Below are 22,368 nucleotides of genomic sequence, written 5' to 3' on the forward strand. Positions count from 1 at the left end.
CTCTAGTTGGACATGCCCCCTGCCCGTCTGTGTCACTGGTCACTGGTCGTGGTGCGGCCTCGGCTCAATATAAGTGTATGGACTGCAATCTTATTGGTTTTGACCAGACAACCCCTTTAAAGTAGCACTGCCAAGAAACTTTTTATTCACTAAATCGGTCTAAATATGAGAGTCTAAATCGGTCTAAATATGTGACGCCGATCCAGCGATGTGTTCACTTGTAACCAGGGTAAACATCGGGTTACTAAGCGCAGGGCCGCGCTTAGTAACCCGATATTTACCCTGGTTACCATTGTAAAAGTAAAAAAAAAACAAACACTCCATACTTACATTCTGATGTCTGTCACGTCTCGCGCTGTCAGCTTCCCTGCACTGACTGTAAGCGCCGGCCGTATAGCAGAGCACAGCGGTGACGTCACCGCGGTGCTCTGCTTTACGGCCGGCGCTGACACGGTCAGTGCGGGAAGCTGACGGCGAGGGACGTGACAGACATCAGAATGTAAGTATGTAGTGGTTGGTTTTTTTTTACTTTAACAATGGTAACCAGGGTAAATATCGGGTTACTAAGCGCTTAGTAACCCGATGTTTACCCTGGTTACCTGGGGACTTCGGCATCGTTGAAGACAGTTTCAACGATGCCGAAGTCGTTCCCCTGATCGTTGGTTGCTGGAGAGAGCTGTCTGTGTGACAGCTCCCCAGCGACCACACAACGACTTACCAACGATCACGGCCAGGTCGTATCGCTGGTCGTGATCATTGGTAAGTCGTTTAGTGTAACGGTACCCTAACAAATAGGTCACCCGAGCGTGCTCAGGAAAACCCGAGCAACGAGTACACTCGCTCATCACTAATAACCATGAACAAGGCTGAAGTAGGCCGAAACGTTGGTTCTGTTGTTTATGCCAAGTGTGTATCTGCAATAAAAAAACACAATATACAGTATATCTTCAAGTTACATGCTGTGCAGAAAGGTTTTTCTACACTATATGTTACCGTTTTTTCCGGATGGCACAATTTTAAGGGATCCTTTCTCTTTATATTATATCCTACAGAAGCGAAGCAGCATCCTTTTATTCTATCTGAATACATCCAGAAGTGGTGTAAATACACTTATGGCATCAATACCACTCTGTCCTCTGACCTAGCCATATCAAAAGTAACTTATTGCGCCAAGACTTAAAGGATACAGTGCAACCCTCTCTGCAATGTGCAATACCTCAGACTTGACCACCTCTACTCACTGCCTAGGCATTATTTAACCTGAGGCGAGTCTACCATATACCTATTAGCTCTGATATCATGCTAAACTCAAATTTGTCTCAGAACAGAAATACTGTAATGACATTAATAAACATTATTACAGTGACATATATCAACAAATGAACAATAATACGGCAGTAATATAGCAGTTGCATAGTAATAATATAAATTGGGAAATGGCAGTCCTGAAGATAAAACGGGCACATATAGATTCATATTTAGATGATCACTCATTCTTTTGCTGTGTTTGAATATCTATGATTAATTAATTATGGTAATTATGGCCAAAAGGCTGCAATGAATTTGCATGGATTAAATAAAGGGAGAGTCAGAAAGCCGTATAACGTCACCGAAGATCGCAATGCAATGCTCGCACTGGCCGTCGGTTCTGCTGACTCGAGCGTGACAGCATGAATTTCTATGCAGCTGCCACTCTCAGGAGAGCCAACGGCCAGTCCAAGCATTGCATTGCGATCCTCGTCCGAGTTATTCAGCTTTTCCCAAAGGCTATGTTATTTCCTCAAATTCTCTGGGGTCTGAGATTTTTGGAGAATATACATTTTTTTAAAATAAATATTAAAAAAAAAAAAAATATATCATGACTAATTCTTTTGGTTGATGGACACAACCATGATAACTTTGCCTGATTTAACATCTGCTGAAAATGTAGCTAACGTTTCAGACACTATACAGACTTTTTTCATTTCTAATTAACGTCTCAAACAACATCTGGGAAAGCAACCGAACCAGACAGGAAACATATCTACACATCCCCATTTATACTGCAGAGGCTAAAAGAGGATCATTTTTGCCTTTACTATGCTGTGTCGGGGTCACACTCAGTCGGAGCAGCCTTTGGAAGTGGAGAATCACCAGAAATAATACACAAGACACGTCTTGTATAGTGTATCACTGGGAAGTCTCTGAAGCACGCCTGCCTTCAAGATGCTATCCCTTCTTTATATAGTTGTTTCAGCAGGTTTAGTGGTTATACAAGTTTTGCATGTTTAAACAAAGAGACAAAACAGGAAAGAAAGAAAAGAAAAGAAAACAGTTTCGTGGGCGGCAGTTTCACAACAAACAGTACAAAGGCAATTCCACAGACAGGAAAAACAGGATTTCATACTATAGCTAAAATGTCCTTGAATGGACAGGTCAATATTTATCACAAATTCTTTTTTTTTATTTTTGTTCATTGAGGTAATCTTTTTTGTTCTGCTCTTCACAATCCCCCCTTTGACATATTCCATTCAAAACCTTGTCGATCATTTTAGTCATTCTTTTTGTGATATTACAAAAAAAACCTTTATATTCTCGCATCCATTACACAAAATTTATTTGTGCATACCGAGATACCCTTAAGTACAACCTTGAACAATACATATATAATTACAATAACCATAACTGTATGTATTAGGCTTTGCATAATCCCGGTAACCCACCCACCGATCCCTCTGAACCAATTGGTCGGGTTAAGAAAAGAAAAGGTATCTGACCACCAGCTATCCTTATTTTGGTCATTGTCTTTGTCATACTGATCCCTGAGTCGTTGTACGTCTTTTAATTTAAATCTCATACTCATAGTACTATTCGGGTCTATATAATGACAGCAGGTGGGTCCGATGATTTGACACATACCCCCTTGTGAGGCAGTTAGGTAATCCAATACCAGGATATGTTGGTTAGTGACTATTATAAGCTGATTCTGTACAGCTATACTAGTATTTAATATGTCCAATATATCCCAAATCTGATCATCTAGATAATCCGTGGCTCTAACTAATTTATCCCACATCTGTGTTAACATAGGATAAATAAAAATGGTACTAGCAATTTTGTTGGGAATTCCCATTTGTACTATATGCGGCCTCCCCGAGGGACGTGGTGAGTTATCTGCAGCTCTTTTATACAGTGTGTGCTTGGGCACGGCTTGCATATTCACTTGTTTATTTGAAATTATGAAAGTAGCTGGGGTTAGGCGTCCTAATGTACAAGTACCCTTTATACCTACGGGAAGCCATTTATATGCTCCTTGTCCGCATATCCAAAATGTACCCTCAGGCAGATCCCACAAAGCTGAGTGCTGCAATACCAATCTGTGAGCCAAATCCACAAAACTAGATACATTCTGAAGCATACACCAAGAGGGTTTTTGTCCCAAGGGGCTACAGTACCCGGCTGCGGGATTCCCACATACATGCATTCCGTTGACATACTCATTGGATTCATTACAAACCAGGTTCCCCGGCTTACTTGTACAACTGTTTGCATCACCTTGGGGGAACAACTCAGAATGTTCCCATTTTCTTTTATGTATGTATCTTTCCAATACTGTAGGTTTGAAAGCATCAGAGGAAGGGGTGGTTGTACTGAAACTGAGCTGTAGATTTTCAGTGGGGACCTGTCCTAAATCAGTTAATCCAGTCTTATTCCTAGGTACCCATTTTCCTCCCTTGAATGCTAAATATTGTAAGTTGTCTATTTTTCCTGTAAGATTGCCCTGCCACCAAGGAAATTCTACCCATCCCACAATTGGTATGGCGATTGTAGTATTCCATAGTCTAGTATTGCCAGGTTGGTTGTTGGCCAGGTTGTCTGAACAATTAGGCCAAGCGAATATTTCTTCAGCTGACACGGGAACTGCTAGAAAAGGTATACTTGTGGCTGATACTGGTGAATGGGTACAGATCCAACAATCTGCCAGGGGTTGCGTATTATTTAACAAGTCATGCACTAATTTTCTATGATGTTGTACGAATCTATTGTTCAAAGGGGCTAGAGAATTCAGTCTTTCCCATGCCTCCGTTGAGGTTAACATTATTAACATCAATATCATGAGTCTTAAACTGCTTTTTTGCAATGGCTTGCATGTATCCATGATGCCTTTCCTTCAAGCTTGACTGCTGTTGGAGTTGTTAACAGGACTTGGAAAGGTCCGTCAAATCTCGGTTCCAGAGTCTTTCTGGTGTGTCTTTTCACGTAGACTTGATCACCAGGTTCCAACTTGTGGCCTCCTTCGAGATTTTCTGGATCTGGAAGGGAAGCAAAAACTTGCGAATGCACTTTAGTTAAACGTTTTTGTAATTCTTGTACATAAGCAGTTAAAGTCTCAGTATTCAACATCAGTTGTTGTGGAAAATAACAACCCAAATTTGCTGCTCTACCAAAAAGAATCTCATGTGGTGACAGCTTAGCCTTCCCCCTTGGGGTGTTTCGGATGGAATACAGGGCAAGTGGTAGACACTCGGTCCAAGGCTTTCCTGTTTCTGCCATGGCCTTCTGGATTTTTAATTTTATTGTCCCATTTAATCTTTCCACTTTACCTGAACTCTGTGGATGATATGGAGTGTGAAACTGGTTTTCTACTCCCAACATTTTCATAACATTCTGGAATATTTCCCCAGTAAAATGGGTACCTCTATCTGACTCGATCACCTCAGGCATGCCGTAACGGGGTATCAGTTCATGTGCTATTTTAATGGCAGTAGTTTTTGCTGAGGCTCTACGAACTGGATAAGCCTCTGGCCACCCTGAGAACATGTCCACACACACAAGCACATATTCGTATCCATTGTACCTAGGAAGTTGGATGTAGTCGATCTGGAGTCTGTGAAAGGGATACAGTGGTCTTACATGATGCTTGGTTGGGGTTTTAATGGCCTGACCTGGATTGTGTGCCAGGCATATAGCGCATGCAGCACACATGTTCCGAGCAAAATTACCAAAACCTGGAGCCAACCACCTTTCTTTTACCTTGAGCGTCATACCATTTGCCGACACATGCGTGGGTAGGTGGAGGTCACTTGCCACTGCGGGGTACCAGGCTCTGGGTAAACACAACAAAGTTCCTTTTTTCCATAATCCTTGCTGATCTTCTGCCCCTTTTTTCTGCCACTGCCCTCGTTCTTCGTCGTCTACCTGTTTCTGAGCTTCCTTCAATCTTTCCTCATCTTCAGAGCTATCTAGTGTGTGGGCATGATGTAAGGGTTTACGTGCTGCCTGTTTTTCTGCCTTATCGGCTTTATCGTTACCCCTGGCTTCCTCGGTGTCGAGTCTCACATGTGCAGCTACCTTTATCACCGCTATTTCTTTAGTTTCTTGTGCTGCCTCCAGAATCTGTCTAATGAGGGAGGCATGTTTAACAGGTTGGCCTGAAGCAGTCATATAACCTCTGGCTCTCCATATTACGCCAAAATCGAAAATAATGCCATGTGCATATCTAGAATCAGTGTATATGTTTGCTGTCTGATCTTTGGCTATTTTTAGAGCTTCAACTAATGCCGTAAGTTCTGCTTCTTGTGCAGACTGATTAGCAGGGAGAGGTTCTGCTTTCAGCACTTCATGCTGAGTTACTACCGCATAACCTGTATGAAATTGTCCATTCATATCTGCATATCTACTGCCATCTATGAAAAGTTCAAATGTAGCATTACAGAGTGGCTTGTCACGTACATTACATAAGCCCTGAGTCTCTTGTTCCATTAATTGTACACAATCATGCATTGACTTTGATGGGTCAAAGGAGTTGGAGAGTGCAGTTGCAGTTTCCTCAGGTATGGTACCCCCCTCAGACTCTAAAGGGAGCAAAGACGCGAGATTAAGAGTCTGAATCCTGGCAAAGGAAATGTTGGGCGGCAGTAGTAGGGAACATTGGAGACGGAGGTGTCTGGCCATTGAAATATGTTTAGGTTGGACCTGGTTAAGAATGCCATGTACATCATGAGTGGTCTGAACTAGAAGTGGGTGATCAAGAACAATCTCAGAAGCTTTATCTAATAACAGTGAAATTGCGGCTACTACTCTTACACAAGAAGGTGCGGCTCTAGCTACAGGGTCCAGATGAGCTGATATGTATGCCACAGGTCTCTGTTTGTTTCCATGTTTTTGTGTGAGCACCCCTGTAGCATGTGAGGATATCTCAGCTGCCATCAATTGAAAAGGTTTAGTGTAGTCTGGGAGTCCCAAAGCCGGAGCTGATACCAGTGCTGTTTTCAAAGAGGAAAATGACTGTTTAGCCTCTTCACTGAGTGAATATGGTGTGTTGGCAATACAGTCATATAAAGGCTGCATGAGTTGACTTGCATGTATGATCCACTGTCTACAGTGTGAAACAATACCTAGGAAAGCACGCAGCTGTTTGTGATTCCTGGGTTCAAGCATGTTACGTATGGCTTCCGTACGTTGAGGTGTGAGGTGTCTGATGCCCTGTGATATGCAGTGACCTAAAAACACGACTGTTTGTTGACAAGCCTGGAGTTTCTGTCTATTTACTTTACAGCCTTCTTGCGCTAGGAAAATTAAGAAATTAACAGTTGAGGTAACTGCCGTCTGCTCATCAGGGCAACAAATAAGTAAGTCATCTACATACTGTAGAATGACTACTCCTGGTTCTGGGATGAAATGTTTTAGCACGGTCTGCATTGCTTCAGAGTACAAAGTTGGTGAGTGTACCATACCTTGTGGCAATCTTGTCCATGCTAATTGTTTACCCTTGAATGTAAAGGCAAACAAATGCCAACAGTTCTTATGTAGTGGCACAGAAAAAAATGCGTTTGATAAGTCAATTACCGTAAAATATGCAGCAGTGCTGGGAATTTGAGACAGTAAGGTATGAGGATTCGGTACCACAGGGGTGACCGGTGCCAAAACCTTATTGATTTCCCGTAAGTCGTGCACCATGCGATATTTCACCATAGTTTCTTTGGAGGACACTTTCTTTTTAACAGGATATAAGGGTGTATTGGCGGGTGACCTGATTTCTACCAAAACACCTTGTAACACATAATCCTGAATTTGTTGAGAAATCGCCTGTTCTTGCTGGGCGCTGATGGGGTATTGCCTAAGCTGAGGTAATATGGTTCCCGGGGCAGTTTCTAACAGTATAGGAGCTACTGATAAAAATCCTACATCAGTGTCTCCTTTTGCCCATAGGCTGTCAGGAACCCGAGACAAGTCAATTTTTGCTTGTTGAGTGTAAATTTCGGGAAAATCCTCCATTGCCTGTATTCTAACATATGGTTCCAGAGTTTCTGCATCTTCAGGGATGGTCAGCATAACTGTGCCATCTTCTCTAAAATGGATGTTTGCATGCATTTTACTTAAGACATCAGTACCCAACAAGCAGGTAGGTGCACCTTTAGCAAATAAAAATTTGGATACAAAAGTTTTAGGGCCAAAGCTCACATTTAAAGGTTTTGTAAAGGGCAACGCCTGAATTTTACCATCATACCCTTCTGCATATGTAACCTTTGAGGATATATTGTCAGGATATGGTAAAAAGTCCTGATTTAAAATGGAGGATGTTGCTCCCGTATCTATCAGAAAAGGTACATTTTTACCCTCAACTTCAACTTGTATTATTGGTCTTCTAGAAGGAAGAGAGACCTGCATAACTTTCAGTCATTCTGAGCTGTCTGTTTGATCAGGCACTGGGTTATTTATCCTATTTTTGGGTACAAAGGTTCCTGAATCTATATCTGCTTTTCTCTTCCTACATTCCCTTTGGAAATGTCCTGGCTTCTTACAGTAATGACAAGTAAACTTTTGATTAGCAGAGCCAGTATTAGCCTGTGCAATTCTTACTGGCTTAGAATTTTCTCTTAAGTCCATTTCTATCCCTACAGCTTTCTGTCTAGCCAGGTGTGGGTCTTCCAAGGTTCTCCAATCAGGGGTTGCGGCCTTAAGCTTTTCCTTCACTTTTGGAGACAATCCATCTATAAAGGTTTTTGTAACTAACCTCATCATTCCTGGAGCGGTTAGATCCATGCCTTCATCTCTGAAATTATTTTCTACACTTAGATAATATTCGTCTACTGATTGTCCAGATTTCTGAGCCACCACTCCCGTTGTTCCTCTCTGCCTCTGTCTCTCCCTCATGAAAACCATTAAGTGATCTACAAATTGTGTACCTGATTCTATCATTTGTAAGGCACCATCTCCTGCTTGGGGCCTATGTACCTGTAGATTCGCTAATAGCTCCTGGAAGAGTCCAGGAGTCATTTTCATTCTACATAATTCTTCTCCATCTGCCCAAACTCCAGCGTGAGTCTGCATAATTTGCTGTATATATTGTGCAAATCTAACTGGACACTGGGTGGGATCTGGTGCGTTATGCAAGAGAGACATGCCTTCAGCGGGGGACCAAGGGAAATATTGTCAAGTTTGGTGATATCTAGTTCCCATTACTCCGTCAGCACCAGGTTCCCTAAAAGGTCTTGGTACTACCCTAACAGGGGCAAGTACAGCGCCATGTCTAGGTGTACCACAGGCTAGGCAATCATTTCTCCAGTCTGGATTTTGTTGTCCACAGTGCGGACATACCCATCCTCCTGGTCCGGCTAAACTTTGAGGTGGTGTTTGGAGAAAAGATGGGGCATGTGGGTTAAGGTATGGGGGTGGGGTATTTTTAGATTCCACATTTTGTTTTTCTCCACAGCCTGTGGGTCTAATACACCACTTTTTACTCTGTTGATTATATGTCCATCCCTCATTTTCTGCTACCCTAGAGACATCAATCAATGCTTGGATCTGATCTATCCATTTCTTGTCTCTGATTATGCCTTTTTTCCTTTCCTGAATTCCTTCCCATAGTTTTCTACTAAAAGCTTCTACCCTAGTAACTCCAAACTTACTAAAAATCTTTTTCAGCCCCTTAGTGGCATCTTCACCACTTCTCTCCTTTATGATAGTATAGATATCTAATTCTTCTGGTTCCGACTTTGTTTGCTTATTCCCCATTTTCTTATCCTGAGCTTTCTTGCCCTAGGTGGCGTTTGGGTATGAGAATACCTCATTACCTTCTTCCTAAGGAGCTAGGATGTCTTTTTCTTGCCCTAGGTGGCGTTTGGGTATGAGAATACCTCGTTACCTTCTTCCTAAGGAGCTAGGATGTTTAAACTGTGTTGATGTAAGAAAATCCTGATTCCTACACCTATAGCAAACAACACAAATGCAACCAGACAGAAAAAGAAAAAGAACATACAACGTATCTTGTCCCAGGCTAATTTATCTGTCCTGGGCTCATACTATCATACACTTATCCGTCACCAGGTTTTTGTCAAAGACAGGATCAGAGATTGAACATAGGCGCGGAGGTCCCCCGAAAGGACGCAACCACGTTGCCCAGTGGGACAGTCATTTCTTCTGTTTCAACCCTCTGGGCGGCTTATAGGGCTATTCCCAACTTCCACACACCTTCTATTCACATTCACTCTCATTCAATGCCGTACTCCGTGAGGTGATCAATTCCTAAATAGTTCAAGAACCCGAGCTATAGGTATCCTCCTCTACTAGAACTACCCGCTAAAGAACACGACACAGAAAATCTTACGGACAGTGCAGGGCAGATATAAGAGATCTAACAGTGTCTCTTACCTGGCCAGGTTTTTGTTCATCTGCCGTCCATTATCCCAGATTCTCTTTTCGTTCGTATTCTGCCGGTGTTCTTGAAGGAATACACAGACCTCGGGTCCCTGTTCGGGTGCCAGGAAATGTCGGGGTCACACTCAGTCGGAGCAGCCTTTGGAAGTGGAGAATCACCAGAAATAATACACAAGACACGTCTTGTATAGTGTATCACTGGGAAGTCTCTGAAGCACGCCTGCCTTCAAGATGCTATCCCTTCGTTATATAGTTGTTTCAGCAGGTTTAGTGGTTATACAAGTTTTGCATGTATAAACAAAGAGACAAAACAGGAAAGAAAGAAAAGAAAAGAAAACAGTTTCGTGGGCGGCAGTTTCACAACAAACAGTACAAAGGCAATTCCACAGACAGGAAAAACAGGATTTCATACTATAGCTAAAATGTCCTTGAATGGACAGGTCAATATTTATCACAAATTCTTTTTTTTTATTTTTGTTCATTGAGGTAATCTTTTTTGTTCTGCTCTTCACAGCTGATAGTTGACAGTGTACCTTTTTTAGCTGTGGGGAATAACACAGAAAGCATTCCCACACACGCCCAACATAAGGATGAGTCAAATTTTCGAAAGATAAACTGATTTAATTTCTGAAAGCCACTCAAATCCTAAACAAAGAATTACAAGTCTGCTAACAGTGCATGCTATGCTATTATTACCAGATATTGGCTATTTACTAAATGTATGTGCTGCCATCTGGTGCATATTGTTGGCATATATGATGTGTACATTGGTGAAAATACATTAATCATGGCTGACTGACAATCTATTTTGTAAGTTTTGATGCCAAGAAAGTGTAGTTAAAATATGTCCTATAGCTAAAAAAAAAAAAAAAAAATTAAATAAAAAAAGTCTTTTACAGATTAGGACTTGAATTGTGCTGTTTGATTAATAGCAGCAATCAAAGAAAGCATCTGACTAAAGGTTACAAATCAGTTGGGTTCATGAAGACAGCAAATATTAAAACCTGGTTGGAGCCAATTAATAGGAATAAGGGTAAAAAATGCAAATCATTCTAAGTTTGGATAACTGTCGGTTGAGACAGCTTAAATTTTGGAAACTGCAGATTCTGGCGACGCAGAATCAAGATATTCTAAACTAGAAGTAATTCAAAAAATGTCCATAAATAACAACACTGGCACTTCAAAATATATAACAACAGCAAAAACCAGTAAAGATAGCTGGTCAGAAGAAGAAATCCAAATTATACTTAAAACCAACAAATTTTAACAGCTAATATATAATAATAATAATCATAAACAAGGCAAAAAATACCCTGCATGGGGAACAAGGTACTATACTGTACACAAAATGATAGCAAATACTGCAGCTATACTGTCTGTAACCCTGTTCTAATCAGAGAGATATGTAGGCTCTATTATCAAATCACAATATTAATTTTATAACATCAAATCAAATGAAGGTATGACATCCTATACAGCGTCCATAGTAAGTGCTAAGGTACTGCAAGAAACAAAGGGTGCAGGAAATAAATGTAGTCCCAATGGTAACCGATAAACTAGGTAAGTGTGTATCATAATTTAAAGTATATAGACATTATCGCTAAATAGCAAAATATCTGGATCATATTACCTTATCCCATGGGGACCACAAGTGGAGCAGGATAGTCTGGATGTTCCCCCTCACCCCGACGCGCGTTTTGCCCTGAGCTTCCGGCGGCGTGAAGTTTTGATAGTTTTCCAATTTAATTAACAGTTCATACTGAGATGAATCCTTCTTTTCCATTTTTTAGATGTACCTAAACTTTGGTACATCAAGTAGTTAAGAATTCACCAAGTGTTTAATATGAAAGGAAGATTTAATTTGGTTGAAGGTAGGCCATCAAAGTGCTCATCTCATGACTCAGAAACAAGCTGAGAGCAGTGCAACTTTTGCCAGATGATGAGCGGAAAACACAGAATGCGGCAGCTGGGTATGTGTGTTGTCCTCCATAGTACACGCCTGAGCAAGGCAACATTGCCTTGTGCAGGCATGTACTACAGAGGACAGAGAATGAACTTCAATCCAATATTGCAGCCAGCATGCAGCCAGCGGGTAAGGAAAGGGTGAATCAAACACCCGAAAACCCCGCCTCCATGGCTGAAGATTGTTCCCTCCAAATTCAGGTGACAGTGTCCCTTTAACAAGAGCCTGAAGATTGAAGCTCAGGAAAGGCAACCAGGAGAACACCTTGGAGTGGCAGACACCGTCTCTACAACCCAGACCCAACTTGTAGGCCTAATGCAGTGTTGTTTCAACAACTACTTAACAAGAGCTTCAAGATAGAAGCGAGGGAGAGGCAACAGAGAGAACACCTTGGAGCGGAAGACTCAGTTTGTAGACCACAACGAAACTTGTGGCCCCAATGCAGTTTTATAATTCTGACAAGCTGAAAATCAGCCTTTTTTTTTTTAGAGGAGGACAGCTGTATTAAGTGGCACAGACAGACACTGCTAGTAGGCCTTACACCACAAAGTAGGCTCACTGCAGGATGAAAAAAAGTTACATGGGTACACGGTCGGCATTGGTGTGCTCAGCGGAGGACAAATGGAAGGAGGGACCGCAGACAGACTTAGTAGGCCTAAAATTTTAAAAAGTAGGCTCAAAGCAGTTTGAATTATCTTGCAGGGGTACACAGGCAGCATTGGTGTGGTCAGCGGAGGACAATTGGAAGGAGGGACCGCAGACAGACTTAGTAGGCCTAAAATAAAAAAATTAGGCTCAATGCAGTTTGAATAATCTTGCAGGGGTACACAGACAGCATTGGTGTGGTCAACGGAGGACGATTGGAAGGAGTGTCTGACACAGTTAGTACTCCCAAAAAATAAATAGATGTTAATGTCTCGCAAAACAACAAAACCAAAAAACAAAAGGGTGGCATACTTAAGCACAGTCCACAAGCGAGACCTTTTTATAGGAAAGCTAGGTGTCAGCCGGGAAAGGTGGGGCAAAATAATTCAAAATCCATGAGCGGTTCATTTTAATGAAGGTTAGATCATCAACATTTTGGGTAGCCAGACGAGTCCTTTTTTCGGTCAATATTGAACCAGCAGCACTGAATACTCTTTCTGATAGCACACTAGCTGCTGGGCAAGCAAGCTCCTGCAATGCATATTCTGCCAATTCAGGCCAGGTGTCTATTTTGGATGCCCAGTAATCAAATAGGAATGACGGTTGAGGGAGAACATCGATAAGGGATGAAAAATAGTTAGTAACCATACTGGACAAATGTTGTCTCCTGTCACTTTGAATTGATGCTGCAGTACCTGTCCTGTCTGCGGTCATTGCGAAATCACTCCACAACCTGGTCAGAAAACCCCTCTGTCCAACGCCACTTCTGATTTGTGCAACTCTAACACCTCTGCCTTGTTGCCCCCTGCAGCTCATGTGAGAACCATCACCGGCGCTGTGTGCTGGAATGCCTGAATCAAACGGTCTACAAGAGTTGCTTGTTTGGTTGCTAATATTTGTTCGAGGTTCTCATGTGGCATGATATTTTGCAATTTGCCTTTATAGCGAGGATCAAGGAGGCAGGCCAACCAGTAATCGTCATCGGTCATCATTTTAATAATGCGTGGGTCCCTTTTGAGGATACGTAAGGCATAATCCACCATGTGGGCCAAAGTTCCAGTTGTCAAATCTGCGGTTGTGCTGGGTTGAGGGGCAGTTTCAGGCAAATCTACGTCACTTGTCTCCCTCAAAAAACCTGAACCCGGCCTTGCAACGCCACCAGTTTCTATTGGCCCCGGAGAAGCTTCCTCATTCAAAAAATACTCATCCCCATCATCCTCCTCGTCCTCCTCCTCTTCGCCCGCTACCTCGTCCTGTAGTCTGCCCTGACCAGACAATAGCTGACTGTCATCAAGGCTATCCTCTTCCTCGGCTGCAGACGCCTGCTCCTTTATGTGCATCAAACTTTGCATCAGCAGACGCATTAGGGGGATGCTCATGCTTATTATGGCGTTGTCTGCACTAACCAGCCGTGTGCATTCCTCAAAACACTGAAGGACTTGACACAGGTCTTGTACCTTCGACCACTGCACACCTGACAACTCCATGTCTGCCATCCAACTGCCTGCCAGTGTATGTGTATCCTCCCACAAATAAATAACAGCACGCCTCTGTTCGCACAGTCTCTGAAGCATATGCAGTGTGGAGTTCCACCTTGTTGCAACGTCGATGATTAGGCGATACTGGGGAAGGTTCAAAGACCTCTGATGGTTCACATACGGCTGGAGTGTACGGGCGAATGGCGGATATGCGTGCAAAGTCTGCGCACTTTGAGGAGCAGGTCGGGTAACCCCGGATAACTTTTCAGGAAGCACTGCATGACCAGGTTTAAGGTGTGAGCCAGGCAAGGAATGTGTTTCAGTTGGGAAAGGGCTATGGCAGCCATAAAATTCCTTCCGTTATCACTCACTACCTTGCCTGCCTCAAGATGTACAGTGCCCAGCCATGACTGAGTTTCTTTCTGCAAGAACTCGGACAGAACTTCCGCGGTGTGTCTGTTGTTACCCAAACACTTCATTGCCAATACAGCCTGCTGACGCTTGCCACTAGCTGTCCCATAATGGGACACCTCATGTGCAACAGTGGCAGCTGCGGATGGAGTGCTCGTGCGACTGCGGTCTGTGGACGAGCTCTCACTTCTGCAGGAGGAAGAGGAGGAGGAGGGGGGGCGAACGCCTACAGCCAACTGTTTCCTAGACCGTGGGCTAGGCAGAACTGTCCCAATATTGCTGTCCCCTGTGGACCCTGCATCCACCACATTAACCCAGTGTGCCGTGATGGACACGTAACGTCCCTGGCCATGCCTACTGGTCCATGCATCTGTTGTCAGGTGCACCTTTGTACTCACAGATTGCCTGAGTGCATGGACGATGCGGTCTTTTACATGCTGGTGGAGGGCTGGGATAGCTTTTCTCGAAAAGAAGTATCGACTGGGTAGCTCGTAGCGTGGTTCAGCGTAGTCCATCAGGGCTTTGAAAGCTTCGCTTTCAACTAACCAGTAGGGCATCATCTCTAATGAGATTAGTCTAGCAATGTGGGCGTTCAAACCCTGTGTACGCGGATGCGAGGATGAGTACTACCTTTTCCTAATGAGAGTCTCATGTAGGGTGAGCTGGACTGGAGAGCTGCAGATCGTGGAACTAGCGGGGGTGCCGGTGGACATGGCAGACTGAGAGAGGGTTGGAGATGGTATTCTTGCTGGTGCCCTACATGCAGTGTTTCCTACTACTAAACTGGTGATTCCCTGACTGCTTTGGCCTGGCGACGAAACCTGCATATTTACTGCAGGTGGTGCGGGAAATGGTGGGCTTACAGTGAGGGAAGGGATGTAGCGTTGCTTCATTGGCCAAGGGTGCTACAACCTTAAGAGACGTTTAGTAGTTAGTCCAGGCTTGCAAATGCATGGTGGCTAAATGTCTACGCATGCAACTTGTATTGAGACTTTTAAGATTCTGACCTCTGCTTAAGGTAGTTGAACATTTTTGACAGATGACTTTGCGCTGATCATTTGGATGTTGTTTAAAAAAATGCCAGACTGCACTCTTTCTACTATCGGATACCTTTTCAGGCATTGCAGACTGAGCTTCTGTAACCGGATGTCCACGCTGTCCTACAACTGGTTTTGCCACGTGTTTTTTGGCCAGATACGCTTCAGAGCTACTGCCGCCTGAACCCTGTTCCCTCAATGGCTGCCAATCGGGGTCAACAACTGGGTCATCTATGACCTCCTCTTCTATCTCGTGTGCAACTTCGTCTGTGTCACCATGTAAGCCGGTGGTATAGCGTTCGTGACGGGGCACCATAGTCTCATCAGGGTCTGATTCTGGATCAGTACACTGCGAGGGCAATGTTCTGGTCTGAGTCAAAGGAACAGCATAGTAATCTGGCTGTGGCTGTGCATCTGTGCACTCCATGTCCGATTCAACTTGTAATGGGCATGGCCTGTTAACTGTTTCACTTTCTAACCCAGGAACAGTATGTGTAAAGAGCTCCATGGAGTAACCCGTTGTGTCGCCTGACGCATCCTTCTCTGTTGTTCTTGGTAAAGATGACAAGGAAGCGACTTGTCCCTGACCGTGAACATCCACTAACGACGTGCTGCTTTTACATTTAGCAGTTTCAGAAGAGGAGGAGAAAGAGCTAAAGGCTGAGTCAGCAAGGAAAGCCAAAACTTGTTCTTGCTGCTCCGGCTTTAAAAGCGGTTTTCCTACTCCCAGAAAAGGGAGCGTTCGAGGCCTTGTGTAGCCAGACGACGAACCTGGCTCAACAATTCGAGACGTAGGTGCTATATTGCTTTTCCCACGACCACCTGATGCTCCACCACCACTACCATCATTACCAGCTGGCAATGACCGCCCACGGCCACGACCTCTTCCACCAGACTTCCTCATTGTTTGAAAAACGTAACCAAACTAACGGTATTTGTTACTGTAAAACCAGTTACAAGGTGAACTCAAACTTCTGTTGGATTTATATATCCCTTTATAGGTGGGTGAGACTGCAGGGAAAATCAGGCCCAATGTATAACAGTACACAGCTTCAGTGGCAGACAGATATGCCACTAACAGGACTGACGCTGATGCAGACACTACCAATAAAAATCTCCCCCTTTTTATTTTTTCTGGGAGAATATTGAAGAAATGTGGCCCACTCTTATACAGTATATGTTCTGTGGCACAAAATTAGAGACAGATGCCACACACAGCACTGGCAATGAGGCAGAATTGCCAATCTTAATCTCCCACTATTTTTTTTTTCAGGGAGAATTTAAAAGAAATCTGGCCCAGTATTACACACTAGGTTTAATGTGGCACAAAATTTGAGACAGGTGGCACACACAGGAGTGGCACTGAAGCAGAAATGCCAATCTTAATCTCCCACTATTTTTTTTTCAGGGAGAATTTAAAAGAAATCTGGCCCAGTATTACACACTAGGTTTAATGTGGCACAAAATTTGAGACAGGTGGCACACACAGGAGTGGCACTGAAGCAGAAATGCCAATCTTAATCTCCCACTATTTTTTTTTTCAGGGAGAATTTAAAAGAAATCTGGCCCAGTATTACACACTAGGTTAAATGTGGCACAAAATTTGAGACAGGTGGCACACACAGGAGTGGCACTGAAGCAGAAATGCCAATCTTAATCTCCCACTATTTTTTTTCCAGGGAGAATTTAAAAGAAATCTGTCCCAGTATTACACACTAGGTTTAATGTGGCACAAAATTTGAGACAGGTGGCACACACAGGACTGGCACTGAAGCAGAAATGCCAATCTTAATCTCCCACTGTTTTTTTTCTTCAGGGAGAATTTAAAAGAAATTTGGCCCAGTATTACACACTAGGTTTAATGTGGCACAAACTTTGAGACAGGTGGCACACACAGGAGTGGCACTGAAGCAGAAATGCCAATCTTAATCTCCCACTATTTTTTTTTCAGGGAGAATTTAAAAGAAATCTGGCCCAGTATTACACACTAGGTTTAATGTGGCACAAAATTTGAGACAGGTGGCACACACAGGACTGGCACTGAAGCAGAAATGCCAATCTTAATCTCCACAGTTTTTTTTTCAGGGAGAATTTAAAAGAAATCTGGCCCAGTATTACACACTAGGTTTAATGTGGCACAAAATTTGAGACAGGTGGCACACACAGGAGTGGCACTGAAGCAGAAATGCAAATCTTAATCTCCCACTATTTTTTTTTCAGGGAGAATTTAAAAGAAATCTGGCCCAGTATTACACACTAGGTTTAATGTGGCACAAAATTTGAGACAGGTGGCACACACAGGAGTGGCACTGAAGCAGAAATGCCAATCTTAATCTCCCACTATTTTTTTTTTCAGGGAGAATTTAAAAGAAATCTGGCCCAGTATTACACACTAGGTTTAATGTGGCACAAAATTTGAGACAGGTGGCACACACAGGAGTGGCACTGAAGCAGAAATGCCAATCTTAATCTCCCACTATTTTTTTTTCAGGGAGAATTTAAAATAAATCTGGCCCAGTATTACACACTAGGTGTAATGTGGCACAACATTTGAGACAGGTGGCACACACAGGACTGGCACTGAAGCAGAAATGCCAATCTTAATCTTCCACTATTTTTTTTATTTATGGGAGAATTGGCAAGAAATCAGGCCTGCTGTTAGACTGTATGTTTTCTGTGCCAGAAAAGTAGACAGATGCCACACACAGGACTGCCACTGATACAGATTTGCCAATTTTAATCTGCACCCTTTTTTTTTTCTTTTTTCTTCAGGGAGACTAGTGAATAAATCTGGGCCACTGCATTAGAGTATATTTTCTGTGGCAGAAAGTGGCTTGAAGAGATATAACGAAACAAAAAAAAAAGGGGGACTGTCCTACAATTACTATCTCCCTGCAGTAATCTCAGCAAAGTATGGCAGGCAGCAATAACAAGGAGTGGACTGCTGCACAAAAAAAGTCAAAAGTGTGGACAAACAAACAAGATAGCTGTGAAGAAAGGAAGAAGAAACAGGATTTGTGCTTTGAAAAAAGCAGTTGGTTTGCACAGCGGTGTACAAACAGCAATGCAGCTATCAAGGAGCCTTCTAGGGCAGCCCAATGAGCTACAGCGCTGAGGGAAAAAAAATCTAGCCTCCACTATCTCTGCTAAGAAAAGGTGGTGTTGGACAGTGGAAATCGCTACAGCACAAGCGGTTTGGGGGTTAATGTACCCTGCCTAACGCTATCCCTGCTTCTGACGAAGCGGCAGCAACCTCTCCCTATGGTCAGATCAGCAGCAGTAAGATGGCGGTCGGCGGGAACGCCCCTTTATAGCCCCTGTGACGCCGCAGAAAGCAAGCCAATCACTGCAATGCCCTTCTTCTCTAAGATGGTGGGGACTGAGACCTATGTCATCACGCTGCCCACACTCTGCGTCCACCTTCATTGGCTGAGAAATGGCGCTTTTCGTATCATTGAATCGCGACTTTGGCGTGAAAGTCGCGTACCGCATGGCCGACCCCACACAGGGATCGGGTCGGGTTTCATGAAACCCGACTTTGCCAAAAGTCGGCGACTTATGAAAATGACCGACCCGTTTCGCTCAACCCTAGTCACAACTTTTAAAGTTGACAGTCTAGAAAGTATTAGTGCTGCTAACCTGAAAGATGATGCAAAACTGTAAAGCTGTTATACTGCCTAGTTTGATTGGCAGGCAGGAATACATTAGAGTGTGATGGCAGAGCTCATGGCTCATTTTCCAATATGTCTATTGATGAAGCACATGAGCAAAATAATGCTATAATCAAAAGCACTGGTGGAGCTATAGGCTTGACTTAAAAGTCAGATGCTTTACTTCGATAGATGATTTGTAGACCAGAAGTAGCACGCACTGTTGAAGAGTTTGTAACTCAAATACATGCTTTCGAGACTATTGAACACCTTCATCATGATGAAGCTTCCGCAAAACAAAGGCAGTTCTTAGAAAAAGTTCACAACCTTCCAGCCACAGTGAGAGAAATGGGAAACCCAATTCAGGTTCCAGTGAAGATTTGTTGATTCTGGGCGCAAGGGATACTGTGGGTATATTAAATAATCTTTTATAGATGTGTAGGGGGTTGTGCTGTTATGGACAGTAAAGAACACGCTGCCACTTTAAGAGACAGCACCCTCTTGTCTGGTGTGATGGAATGTTCTGCTCCCCCCTGCAATAGACTGTGTGAATGAACTGGACTGTGCTGAGGGGAGGGGTGGAGCTTGGAAAGTGTGTAGCTGAAGCTGCTGCAGAGAGAACTTTGTGCTTAAAGCTGCAAAAGATGACCCACAGCCTGGGACGGAGTGGATTCATGAAATTGGACAGGCTCTTCGGGCATAGCAAGGGTGGCTGTCCTGTGCTAGTTTGAGAAGCCACGAAGATACTGAGAAAGTGATTTATAGTTTCCAGGAGCACCTCCTGGAACCAGAAGCGAGGAGAAGACCACATTTTATGGAGCTGGCAGAGAGCCGTGCGCACCAAAGTACTGGACTGTTGGGGGCCCCCGGGACTGGATCTGAGTCCCCAACATCTCCGTGAGTTTGTTCCTGTTTTGTGCATGTCAGGGCCTAGTGTAGGCTTCAGTAGACAGAACATGGCAGCCGTGCAGCCTGCTTAGTAGAGGCCAGAAAGGCTATACGTAGAGTAGCATCATTATTTGTTTATTGTTTGCATTTGCTTGTGTGACGTATATTTATTCTGTAATAGTTGGAGCACCATGCTATTTGATGGCCCAGCTAAAGAATACAACTCTTGTAAATTATCTTTTGCCATTGCATACCCCTGTTGCTCCTTCCTCATCCACTTCATTCCTTGCCTTCCAATAAATTTACCCTTTGTTGTTTGCACCTCATCTTGTTTACGGTAGTCTCCCTGCACCTTGGTGGTCCCCGGCCATCACTTCAGATGTGAGATGTGTGTCGGCTCACCAGAGTGGTATAATTGTGTATACCTGTACCCACACCAGTATAATCTCTGTACCTGCTGTAGTTTTGCTTCTCTACAGTGAATGTTGTTATTCGGCCACATTATGCCGCTGTTGTATAAGCATTGCTGAAAGACTGTAATAAGCTTATAAAATGTCAGCAGGTGGGACTACAATGTGACTGATGTGAGACACAGAAAGAGGAAGTGCGGCCATCTTAAGGGCAGTCTGCAGCTAATGAGAACAGAGAGAGGATGTGCTAGAGAGGAATTCGATAACATCCTCTTGTGGAAGAGCAGAGCAGCAGCATATTGAAGCTGAACTTGTCCGTGACCAGAACGTGTCCTGATGTGAGCAGATTTCTGCCAGGAGCGCTGCTAAAAGACAGAAAAGGAGGAGTCCTAGAGTGAGAGGTGTTGGACGCCACTGAGAAGTTAAGCCACAAGCATCAATGGTCATAGACAACATGCCACCAACATTTGATGCACTTCAAGAACATGTCCTAAGAGTCACCTATCAGACAGGCCATGTGTGGGGTAAGGCTCTACAAATGGTTTCACAACTACAAAGTTTGGAATTGTTTGGCTGGACATGAGTGTCATGCCCTCAGCTGCAGCTGAGGCACCTTTCACGCAGCTCCACTGTTACTACTCACCCTGTCCGTGGCTCCAGACGATCAGCGGCTCCTTTCTCTGCTAAGAACCTGCATCCTCTTGGCAAGTCTCCTGGAAATGCTCTTAGGAGGTGCCACCCCGCTTCCTGCACATATTTAAAACAGCAGAGCACCTGTTCTCTATTAAGGCTCTCTGTGCTATGATGCTCTGTGCATAAAAGGCATCCTCCCATTATGGGAGGTGCTTGGGCAATCTGTTCATTCTGTTGTTTGTGGCCTTCTGCTCAGGCCACACTCTGCTCAGTTTTCTAATTCCTCTGTCTCCTCAGAATCCTCCGCTGGCAGTTCCCTATTCTGGATCCTTCTGGACTCTCCGGTTTCCACTCCAGATATTGCTTCTGGCTGGATCAGCCTTTCCGAGACTACACAGAGCTTCCAGGATTCTCTCCATCCACTGACAGAGCCTGAATTCCACAGTCTTGTTAATACGGTCTGTATGGGTCATCCCTCTGGTCCGGGTACTGCGGCATTTAGGCCATCTGGTGTTGTGACGGGGTAATCCCTGTATAGGGGTACACCTTGCCCGGTGCTCCACTACGTGGTTCAGTGTTGTGGTCCAGAGGGTTCTTCTCTCAGGCACCTCTTTCTGTTTGTTAAAGCTTCATTTAAATAAATACCTTTGCTTTTTGGAAGCACATTCTCCTGTCTCTTGTGTATCGGGTATACAGCTACCACTGCTCCATCAATGGTCTAGTGAGTCCACTATATTTCCCCACGCCCTGTGGGCGTAACAATGAGTTCAGAAACTTAGCAACCAAAGTGAATTACTCAAGCACCTGCTGGTTCAGAATTCAGAGAACTGAGTTGGTGCAAGTGCAAAAAGTCTTGTTCTGCCCTATGTAAATGTGTTAAATCTGATTTATCATCCAGTGTCCTTTTTCTATGTGGTGCCTGTAGATTCCAAATGAGTTTCTCTAATATTGTCAACAATGGTTCTTTTTGATATGTATTATTGGTACAATTAAAGTTTAACTTCTATTTTAGAGTTACTTCATGACTATTTTTTGAAATATTTTGAAAATTGCAAGAAAACCATTGAATTTTGGAAAAAATAGTGCGCTAATATAACAATTTCACTTTAAAAAGACCTTTTAAATGAAAAAAATAAATAATAAATTAAATCAAACCCAAAGCATTGTTTTGTTGCCACATTTTGTTATTATTTTTTTTACAGTATTCGCTGAAGTGGTTAATTATTGTGACAATTTTATAGATTGGATCGTTCCAGATGTGGCGATACCATATACGTGTATTTTTTTGTTTATTGCTTTTATATAAGTATACCTATTTATTGGTTTAATTTTTATTTTTTTTATATAGTTTTAAAAAAATGTCTTAACTTTTTTTTTTTACTATTTGACCTAGTCCCTGTATGGTAGTTCAACTTTTATTACTCTGAGCGCTGCAAAAGCATCGACCATAGAGAAGCGTCAGCGCTGCACAAAGCTCAGCAAGCGCTGATGTTTATTTACCGTCGGAGATCATGAAGGGGTTAAAGGATTGCATTGGAAGTCTCCACCTGGCATCGCTTTTTTTAATGCTATTCATTCACAAATTATTGAATGGCATACTTCAAGCCCTTGAGA

This window comes from Ranitomeya imitator, chromosome 2 (genome assembly GCF_032444005.1).
Source record: "Ranitomeya imitator isolate aRanImi1 chromosome 2, aRanImi1.pri, whole genome shotgun sequence".
Classification (NCBI taxonomy): Eukaryota; Metazoa; Chordata; class Amphibia; order Anura; family Dendrobatidae; genus Ranitomeya; species Ranitomeya imitator.